Here is a 10,325-nt window from a genome sequence, read left to right as displayed (position 1 = left end):
AAAAATAATTTAGGCCAATGTACTCCCTCCATATGCAAAATATGACTCTAAAAGTGAATTTTAAGAATGTGAAGAATGCTAGTGGAAAATTTTAATGGAATATTTATCCTGCTTTTATAAATCCTACTATAATCCAAAGATTTACCAATCAAATCAGAATACATGTTGTTTAACGTTTTTACCATAATAACTTTCATGAATGCTGTAGTAATAATTTCGAATTCTTATTTCACCTTCCACATAAACTGGAAGAGAAGAATTCGGAATGTATCATAGTTTATACACAATTGAAGCAAATCAGTTGCAATTCAGATGAGATTAAACAAATCGGAAAAAAAGAAAGAAGATAAACTAATCCAATTTAGGTAAAACTAGTTAGCTTTAATCCCAATCTAACACGAAAAGGCTGAAATATAATTCCACAAAACAAAAAACCTCTGCCTCTGCTAACGAATTGACCTAAGCCATTCAACAGGAATATACATCACAGGAAAAAACAGCTTCTAAAGAGATGCTAATTACTACGGAATGTACCTCCTTTATCACGAAAAGAAATGCAGTACGTCTTAACAGCTTGTTTCGAGCGCCTTTTTTCTAATTAAATCTTGAGAAACATGTGCCGCTGCATCATCATTCTCATTCCCACCACGCAGGAACACCAAATTCTACTTGTACGGAGCAAACAAAATCGATGAGTTATGACCACCAAACCCAAACGAATTAGATAGTGCCACTTTAATGTCGAGTCTTTCTTTTGTTGGTCCCACTAGCACATTTGCATCCTGAATCACGAGTGACCTCTGTTAACATCCAAGGGCGATCATTCTAGTCCCTTTACACACGTTACAAGGATTGACTAGCGTTTAAGTGAATTAAATTAGCATAATACAATCTTGGGTTAATCTGATTAAAAGCTAAGCAGTAATTGAATACTCCCCTGTCTATTTCTACACTAGAAACAATATGTTCGCCATCTATAAGTTTCCCATTAAAACTCAAATAACCAGCTGAAATCACGTATCATGAGTTGATATAGCTGCCATAACCACAATATTGTAACAGGGTCATACTAATTTTCTCTCATCTGGTCATTTGAATTGTTCTCCCTAGAGCATCCTAGTTGTATGTATACTATTTTTTATGCATTTAGTTACGCACCAAAAATATCATGGTAAAGAACAGTAATATGAAATATCATACCAATGATGCCATGCGCAATTAATAAGGACTGAGAAAATTCATACCACGCCATCATCTGGATTTTCAAGATTGATATTTTGGATGAACCCAGCCAGTTCGAATTGCCTATGAGAAAACAAGGGATTATAATTCAACAATGAAAGAGTAAAAAACTCCAGATGTTCATGAATATGTAACTTCAGTTAGCCAACAACATCCAGATGCATAAACCCACCAGCTCAGAATCTGGATTTATCCTTAAAAGAGTAAAAAACTGTTGGTGAAGATGCATGCTAGACATGGAAGATATTAAGAGGTTTACACAACTAATGAGTTAGAAGAGGCAACTGAGGTAGTTAAAGCCATTATCTATCAGGGTGATGATCTTCAGAACCTAAGAGAAGAGCAAACAAAATTTCCAGAACTGGGGGAAACACTAAAAGCCCAACACGTTATGGAGACACAATAGTATCAAAAATTTAACACCCTAGTCACCAGCATGGCTCAATGGTGTCTCCATTCTGGTCATGATACTATGTTTGTGTCACGATATTTCATGATGCTAATGATTTTGGTTGTATGATGTTGTTGAAAACTGAGAAAGAATCCAAAAGAGTAAAATTTTTCATGGGCAACAAAGAGACTTTACACATCACTGAAGGATGGAACATCAGAGAAGACTCAGCAGGAATGCAGGATAGATGATGAAGAAAGACCAATTCACAGAGAGACCAATCATGCTTTAGGGACCAATTAACAGAAGCAAATAAGGCAAGGACAGAAGGTACATGAAAAGCCTTCCAACAGTCACAGGAAAGCTGAAATTACTATACTTCAGAATTCAGAATTCCATCATTTAAGAACTTGGGGGCAAAAATTCCTACGATCATAACTGGAATTAACTACACAAAAATATAATCCTCGAAACAGGAAGGAGATGATAATATTCAAGTAGCATAGGGGCTTTCATTTATGATACAAAAACTGATCAGAGGCATAAAGAAAGCACAATTTGCTTTCTAAAAGCATAAAGACTAATATCCAACTACTTGAGGTCGATTCTGTCATCAAGGCTATTCAAGTTGCCTAGTTTTCAGCAGTGCCGATAGTTTCACACTGAGAAAGAATTTCAAAAATGCCAAAATAATGTCTTAAATTCAATACAAGTATCATAATTTTCTTTCAAACTTTAAAAGCCTCGATAAGAGAATTATGTTTCCATGCCTTACATGAGACAATAACAATAACTCCTACTACTTAACCAAATATCTACAAGACACTCGCACTCTCCCCAGATGAGAATTACTGCAAATGAATATATCAAAGTTATGATGCAATAAAATTAAATATTTTAGGAACCTGGACGGTTGCAACAGCCTCAACAGCACCAGCTGCTCCAAGTAGGTGCCCAATCATGGATTTTGTGGAATTCACTTTCAACTAAAAAATATAAGGATTAGCCACGGTGTGTACAAACACCTTGTAATAATCATTGGTCCATGACAAAGAGTTTGAGTTAATGAGAAGACCTCTGGATTTTGGCCAAAACAATGAATAAGAGCCTGATACTCCTTAAGATCACCAGCTGGAGTAGAAGTTGCATGTGCATTTATATAATTTACATCTTCTTTTGATACTCCTGATTGAGCCAAAGCCTTCTCAACGCATAAAAATGACACCAGTTCCTGCTTGTAGGAAGGTAAGGTCAGGAGGTCAATACACATGGCAGCAGGCAAAAAGATGTTCAGAAGCCTGCATTACTTCTAATTTGTAAACTGATTACTGCAGAAATTGAACTAGATCGGAACAGCTCAACATCCAAAGAGGACAAACAAGATAACTATTAGGACAAAGGTATGTAATGCCTGTTCTGCAAACAGAAAATTGATAACTATCACAACAGCTAGACAGAGCAAAATATCTGTAAATTGAATAAACAGAAGCAATTATCCGTCCCAGAGATATTAGGGAATGCTTCTACATTTATCTTAATCGTCATAATTTAATTCTACCTTCTTTGAGGTTATAGGTGGCTGGATAGGGTATAGATAAAAGAATCAATTGATCCATTCATGAGCAGTAAATAAGAAGCAGCCAACAGTTAATGTGTTAGTTCTCGTAAATAACCGGGGATGAGGCAAGCCATACAACAGTTAAACTTTAAAGATGTAAATATCATGGCCAAATTTTATGAAAAATAGATTTTCATGTGCATATCCCATGGATAAATGCAAAACAAAGTATAACTACTGAATTAAAACAATAAGTGGAAATCTCCATGCTGTTTAAAAGGGTAGGCTCGTCTATTTTATCTTTATGTATATAATGGTCATAGTGCTCATCATTAAATTTGAAAATGCAAACCATAGAATATAACTGCAGTTATATTGTGAAGTAAAATGGTTAGGTCTCTGCAGAAATTGCTCAAGTGGTAGAACTAGCAAGTCTAGCATAGCGCCGTCCAACCGTAAATATAACTGTAGTTAGCTATTAGTTATTTGGTGAAGTAAATGTGTTGGTCTCTTAATAGCAATTGCTCAAATAGTTGAACTAGCATAGTGGCGATGCAATTAACCAAATATCACCTAGTTAAACCGTCTTCTTACAAGATTTTTGTTGTACTTTTGGCAATTATAAGAGAGCACTACGGGAGGTGGCGGTAGCTTATTCCATGCAAACTGTAAGAATGAACGAATCATTTGGGAACGCATCGGCCACAAATGCTTTGGTTATAAGTCTGTTTATATCTTTTTGCATTTCTCAAAGAACTTCAGTTTATCTTAATAGTTAATACCGATATCTTAATACTTTAGTTCAATATCTTATTACCTTAGCTCATAAAGTTTAAGATCATTTATGAAGAGAGAATACCTTCTTTGTTCAAACTAAGGTAAGAGAGAATAAAGTAGATATTGATCTTAATATCTTAATACCTTTGTTCAAACTTGATGAAAGAGAAAAAGTAAGATTGAGTAAAGTAAGAGAGAAGAAATAGGTTACTTTTTGCCAAAAAAGAAATGACTTCGGCTTCAGTGGGACAACCCTAAAAGGAATACGACTCAGCTGCAGAGGGACGGAGGGAGTTTATTATATCAGCAAGTTTAAGATCATTTGCAATAATTATTACCTCAATTGAACTTTCCAGGAAAATCCTACAAATCATTATCAAGGATTAACTGGAAAAACTCCTACAGCATACGATGCTAAAGAAGCTCGTAGCGCTAAAACTATAGTTAGCTTGTTGCTGGAAGTAGATGCTATGGACTAATGACAAGACATTTCTTGCGCTCAAATTTAAAACAAATGTAGACATCATATTTGCTAGTGTGAAAACTTTGTGTAGAGTTTTATAGTCAATCATTCTTACGGACAGTTCACCCCTTTCTATGACAGTCTTACAAATTGAATTGAAGTTGTATCCCATTACTCATAAAGCTGCAATCTCGACGTCTCTTTGTTCACAAATAATTTGTACAACATAAAAATAAATCAAGGGATTGACCTTGTGGGTGAGGCTCTGTCATGTGATAGGCATCAGAAGTGAAGCTTCCTCCAAGAAACTCAGCATAGATAGTTGCACCTCTACTCTGCTCGTCCACAAATGGTTTGACATGTAATTATATGAAAATTATTAGCAAACACGAAAATTTCCTGTATATAGTGAAAAAGTATTAAGCCTTGCTAGCGTTGACGATTTTGCAAAACCTTTGCATGTTCAAGTTCTTCCAATAGTAGTACTCCAGCACCTTCTCCCATAACAAATCCATCACGACTCTGTCAAAGATAACACATAATATCAAAAGTGGCACAGAGAACCAAGAAAGCTGGGTTCTTGTTCTGCCACCGGCATACTGCAGGATTGCAAGTCAAACAGTTGGCTGAACTGAAACATGGATCTTAGAACAGGGGATGGTTATTATATTCTCAGGAAGTATTAAAATGTTAAATTTGGCCACTTAAAAGTTCTGTAAACTAACAATTTTACAACTACCACAAGACCATGCCAATCCACACAAGTTACAAAATGCTACTATTGAGTGGTTGTAGTTATATGGGGTTCGTCAATGGTATCAAGACAGTTTATCTTTCATGGAAATGAAGATAAAGTAATCAACAGTTGTAATATAATTATTAGATAAGCAGAATAAATGACATATTCACTTGCAGTCTAGCTTCCAGCAAATGCAGCAACGTCAGCATGGGAGGCATGAAACTTTCTGACGTAAGATGAAATATAATATCCTGATTTTAGATGATTTTTATATCGAATTTATTCACATGTGATATAGATAAAATGGACAGAACATTACACTATCCCAAGGACGTGAGGCTTTAGTTGGATCACTGTTTCTTTGCGATAACGCTCTGCATGCAACAAAGCCTCCCAAGCCTGCACCAGATTTTCTGATTGAGAAGTTAAAAATATCAAATCTGAAATTGTGAACAAGACAAAGGGTAGTCACCTATTGGTATAATTGCTGCATCTGAGCCACCACAAAGCATCATGTCCTGAGAAATATTAACAGGTATCAGAATCTGGGAAGGAGAAAGACATTATCTTTGGGAATTGTCCAGTTAGTTCGCAAAAGAATTGATGCATAATAGCCAGGAACGGAAACCACTAGCCTGGATCTTGAAAGAGAAAATCAATTGACTTACAGCTTCACCTCTGATGATGTGGTTAGCAGCATTGAGTATGCAGAAGTTACTTGTTGCACAAGCAGTAGATATTGAGTAGTTTGGACCCATCCACCCTGTAATAATTAGTCTTCAGATTATGTCACCAGTTATGCATTATCCAAGCCGCTACAGTAAAAAAATGGAGGAACTTATTTAACCAGATCCATGGCAAGCATGGCAGAACCCATGTTGGTAGTTGCAAAAGGAACGCAAAATGGATTCATCTTCCTATATAGATCCTCAATGCTTCAATTGCATCATAAAAGACCTGTACAAATAGCACACCCACTGAGAGAGGGGACAACTGTATCATCATAGAAAATATCTTCATCAAAACTATGGTGAAACAATAGCAGCTATTGAAGATGCACAACTCAAGAAAAATACCCTGCCAGACCAAATACGAAATTGTCATTTTCATTTGATGAAGTATGAAACACAAAGTTTACAAATGGTTCAATCTGTAATGTCAAGAAAAAGTGATAACACACACGTGAACCAGATAGCAGAAAATTAGATTTTAACTATGAAGACTAAACCCCAATACGAGAAGCAAGCAAAGTATTTCAAATCGGAGCTTAACACAAGTTATTACCCAGGCACTTTCTTTATTTAATATTAAGCAAATGAAAAACTAAACATACTTGCATTCCACCCATAGCCGAGCCAATTAGAACACCACATTTTGCTTTATTCAATTCGTCCATGAGATCCTCGGTAATTCCTCCATCAGCCAATGCCTTCTTGCCTGCTGTCAGCATGTAAAGCATGAACCTGTCCATTCTTTTGGAAAGTTTAGGTACAACCCAGCCATCTGTTGAGAATGACTTGATTTCTCCTGCAATTCTCTGCAATTGAAACCCTTAATAACAACATTTAACTAGCCTGAAGCAATGACAAGAGGATAATGCTAAAGACATACGGTCGGAACTGCGAGCAATCAAAAGCCTCTATCTCACTAATTCCACTGACTCCATTTAGCAGATTATTATAGAAGACATCTGGATCACTACCAAGTGACGTCTCCACACCCATACCTGTCACGACCACTCGTCTTTGTTTGGTTGGAGGTTTCATCTTGGATGAAATTTCCATGGCAGGACTAACCGCTACTTCCATCATTTCTCCTGTAGTTCACATGGGAATAAAATGCATAAAAAACATAACTATTGAAATTGTTTTGCCACAATGAAAAATGAATAAAACCAAATGTCCACAATAAGATGAACTGCCCATTGACCCAAAACTGTCAAATTCTCAGGGGAACCTAAAATTGCTGGGATGAGAAAGGAAAGGGAAAAAAGGGAAAACGACAACATGCAAATTGGCAAACCTAACTAAAGCCAACCGCACCCACCCACCACAAAACCCAAAATTTCACATTCCAGACACAGAGAGTAGGTTGGCATCACTTCTATCAGAGAAGTTAGAGCAACAACTACACCATAATGAGACCCACCAGTCTAATGAAATTGATAGTTTATCCGTCCAAAACCAATGTCAAAAACTAAGAACTGATTGAAATGAATCCTCTGGTAGTTAATTAGGCCAACGACAATAAATTGGGGGGAAAATATGCATATCAACTCAAAATTAAAAAACAAATAAAAAAAAAATCCGAAGTCATAAAAAAAATCACAGAACACATAAACTAGCACAGAGCAATAACGAGAAAAAAGCAATGCACCGGAATGGGCGGAGAAGCGGAGCAATTTCCGGCGGCAGCGCTGCATCGGAGCATTCCTCGATTCGAAACACTGCTGAGATTTATCCAAGGCGAGAGAGGAATTCACGAGATTCGGAACGCATTTGGCGCGGCGGCGGTGGCGGCGGCGTGAGCTGGATTCCCCGTTGGACATGCATGGGGGCATCAGCCAAGAGCACATCACCGATGACGACGCCATCGAAATCCGCCCTCCGCCAACACTAAACGGAATCGAAGGCTGTAGAAATCCGCAGCGAGCATACACTAGCTGTTATTGAAGCTGTAGAGAGAGATGTTGAGCTCAATTTTCCCCCTCTCTCTCTCTCTCTCTATGCAGCACGTAAAGTGAGTAAGGTTGGAGTGGAGTGTGAGCTTCGAAATGACAATGGTGAAACCAACGAGAAGGCGCTTCCTCTCATTGATTGAATTGAATCTCAGTGTTACGTATTTCCTTTTTTCTCCTTTCTGATATTTTTTGGCTTTTATTTCTTTTTTTGGTTAAAAAAATAAATACTGTATTTTTTGAAACAGTTGCAGAGGAGACGAGACGACTTTTCGTGAGAGAAATGGAAATGGCACTGAATGCACTGCTCTATCTTTGCCAAAAAAACTAGGGGCTAGCAAATCGTGTGGATTTGATCGCTTTGGGTTAATCTGATAACGACTCAACCCAATAAGGTCTAACCTGAACTCGACCTGTTAAGGAAACTGTGAATCCGAACACGATCCCGACCTGCTACCTTCAAACCTGACACGACCCGAACCCGTTAACGACACGATATAATATAGATTAACGTGACACGATAACGACCTGGATTCGATATTGCGTAGTTAAAACCTGATATTAACATGATTAAACATAATTTTAAACACAAATAAAACGTAATTTTTAAAACTTGATTTACTAATAAAAAGAGTATAGTACTATTTTGGTCCTAAACATATGGCTGATTTACGATTTTGGTCCAGAACATTCACTTTTTAAAATTCGAGTCAACATACGAAAATGTTATAGTTACATCCTTTTTGACGGTTTCCGTCATTTTTTAATATTACGGTCAACCATCATTTAGTCCCAATTTTGACCCGATTAGACTTAATATGAGATTATTAGTTAGGTTAATATTATGTTAATTATTTTGCTAAATAATTCAATTTTTTAATATTTTGAATATGAAACATCAAACCCCAATTTTTCACTAAGTGTGGGTTTTGGAACATCAAATAATCTCTCTCTTTTCTATCTTCTCTCTCGTCACTCTCTACTCTCTCTTTGTTATCTTCTCTCTCGTCACTCTCTAAGATGAAGAACCCTAGTTCTGATTCCAACCAAGAAGCCCGATTCCGACCGATTATTGTTGGTTGCCATGTGTTGGAAGTCGCCGTACCCAAACGACAGTTCCACCGAAGGTCTCGTCGACGTAAAAAAAGCATATGCGAGGAAAAGGAAGGTCTCGACTACTGGTAGTTTTGGAAAGAACAATTCACGTCCGCCTGACACCGAACAAGGACTGTCGGCTCCTCAAATGTTGCTGCTGCCCTCCTCTGTCCCTCTGAAGAAGTAACACCTTGATGGAAGGGTGTTTGATGTTGGCATGTTGTGCTGGGCTTGGAGCCCCTTGCACAGCGGAAGTCATGCATTCACAAATAAATCATACATACAGATCTATTTGACGGATTATGGGATTAATTAACTACATGTTAACACAGAATTGCATCCAAGAACGCACATAATTCATGTAAAAGGAATTAAAAAAAACCTAAAACATGAATTCCTACGGTTTAGAATTACCGATCTGATTCTCCAAGAATCGTCGATTGCTTGCGCCTTCTCACGCGATGTTCTTCGTACTCAACCACGAACCATCTAATATGTATCCCGAACTCAGAATCTGACCTTTGGGTGGGCAAAGCTCGTCAGAATTGAAAAGGGCTTGATTAGAAAGAAGACAGGTTTCAGTTCTGGAGAGAACTGAAAAAAAACGTTCACTCCAGAGAGAGGAACGAAATTTTGAGTTAATTATTCCTAATCTTCTTTCTAATCTCCTTTATATAGAGTTATTATGAGCCAGATTAGGGATCCATGGAGAATGGAATTGGGCCAAACCTGTTGGACTTTTACTAATTAAATTGAGCCCCAATTTATATAAGTCCAACAGAATATTATTATCAGCCACTATAGTAAAATAATATTGACTTTGCCCGTCCAATCCCAAATTACGAGTAATCCGGACATTTACCTCTTTAAATTTATTTATTTCTCATGTTTAAGATATAAATATCCATTAATTAATTTAAGCATGCTATTTGACTTTAATTAATTAAATATCTTTTTCCAAGAGTTGTCTAGTTCAAAATCTTTATTTTATATTCTGGAATAAATTCACCAACAGGCCGGGTTTCTGAATAATAAAATCTTTTTTCGAACACCTCTTGAGGATATTATCAAACTGGACTCATCCCAGCAACACGATTCATTGCAATAACAATACTAGCACCTCTAGACATTAATCACCACTACCCAAGGTATCAGGATTCTTGGATTGCGAAAAATCCGCACCATTTGATAAATCAAAGTAGTGCATAATCAATATCGTATGCTCAATGTTATATCAACAATGATTAAGAAATAACAAATCACCGAGACCTCGTCTTTCAGTAAATAGCAAGAAAGACTTATCTCAACTGTTAGATCCTTCAGTGCGATACCACACACAGTGTCGTTTATTTCCTAAGTAAGGAAACATGCGAACTGACACTG

General features: G+C 37.0%; 1 pseudogene; it reads right to left on the bottom strand.

The window, feature by feature from the left end:
- Positions 1-334: 334 nt before the first annotated feature.
- LOC121780926 lies at positions 335-7,894 on the bottom strand (annotated as a pseudogene).
- Between the last annotated feature and the right edge of the window lie 2,431 nt (positions 7,895-10,325).

This window comes from Salvia splendens, chromosome 20 (assembly GCF_004379255.2).
Source record: "Salvia splendens isolate huo1 chromosome 20, SspV2, whole genome shotgun sequence".
NCBI lineage: Eukaryota > Viridiplantae > Streptophyta > Magnoliopsida > Lamiales > Lamiaceae > Salvia > Salvia splendens.
The sequence above is the reverse complement of the archived record's forward strand: the minus strand, read 5'-3'. Positions and strand labels throughout refer to the sequence as shown.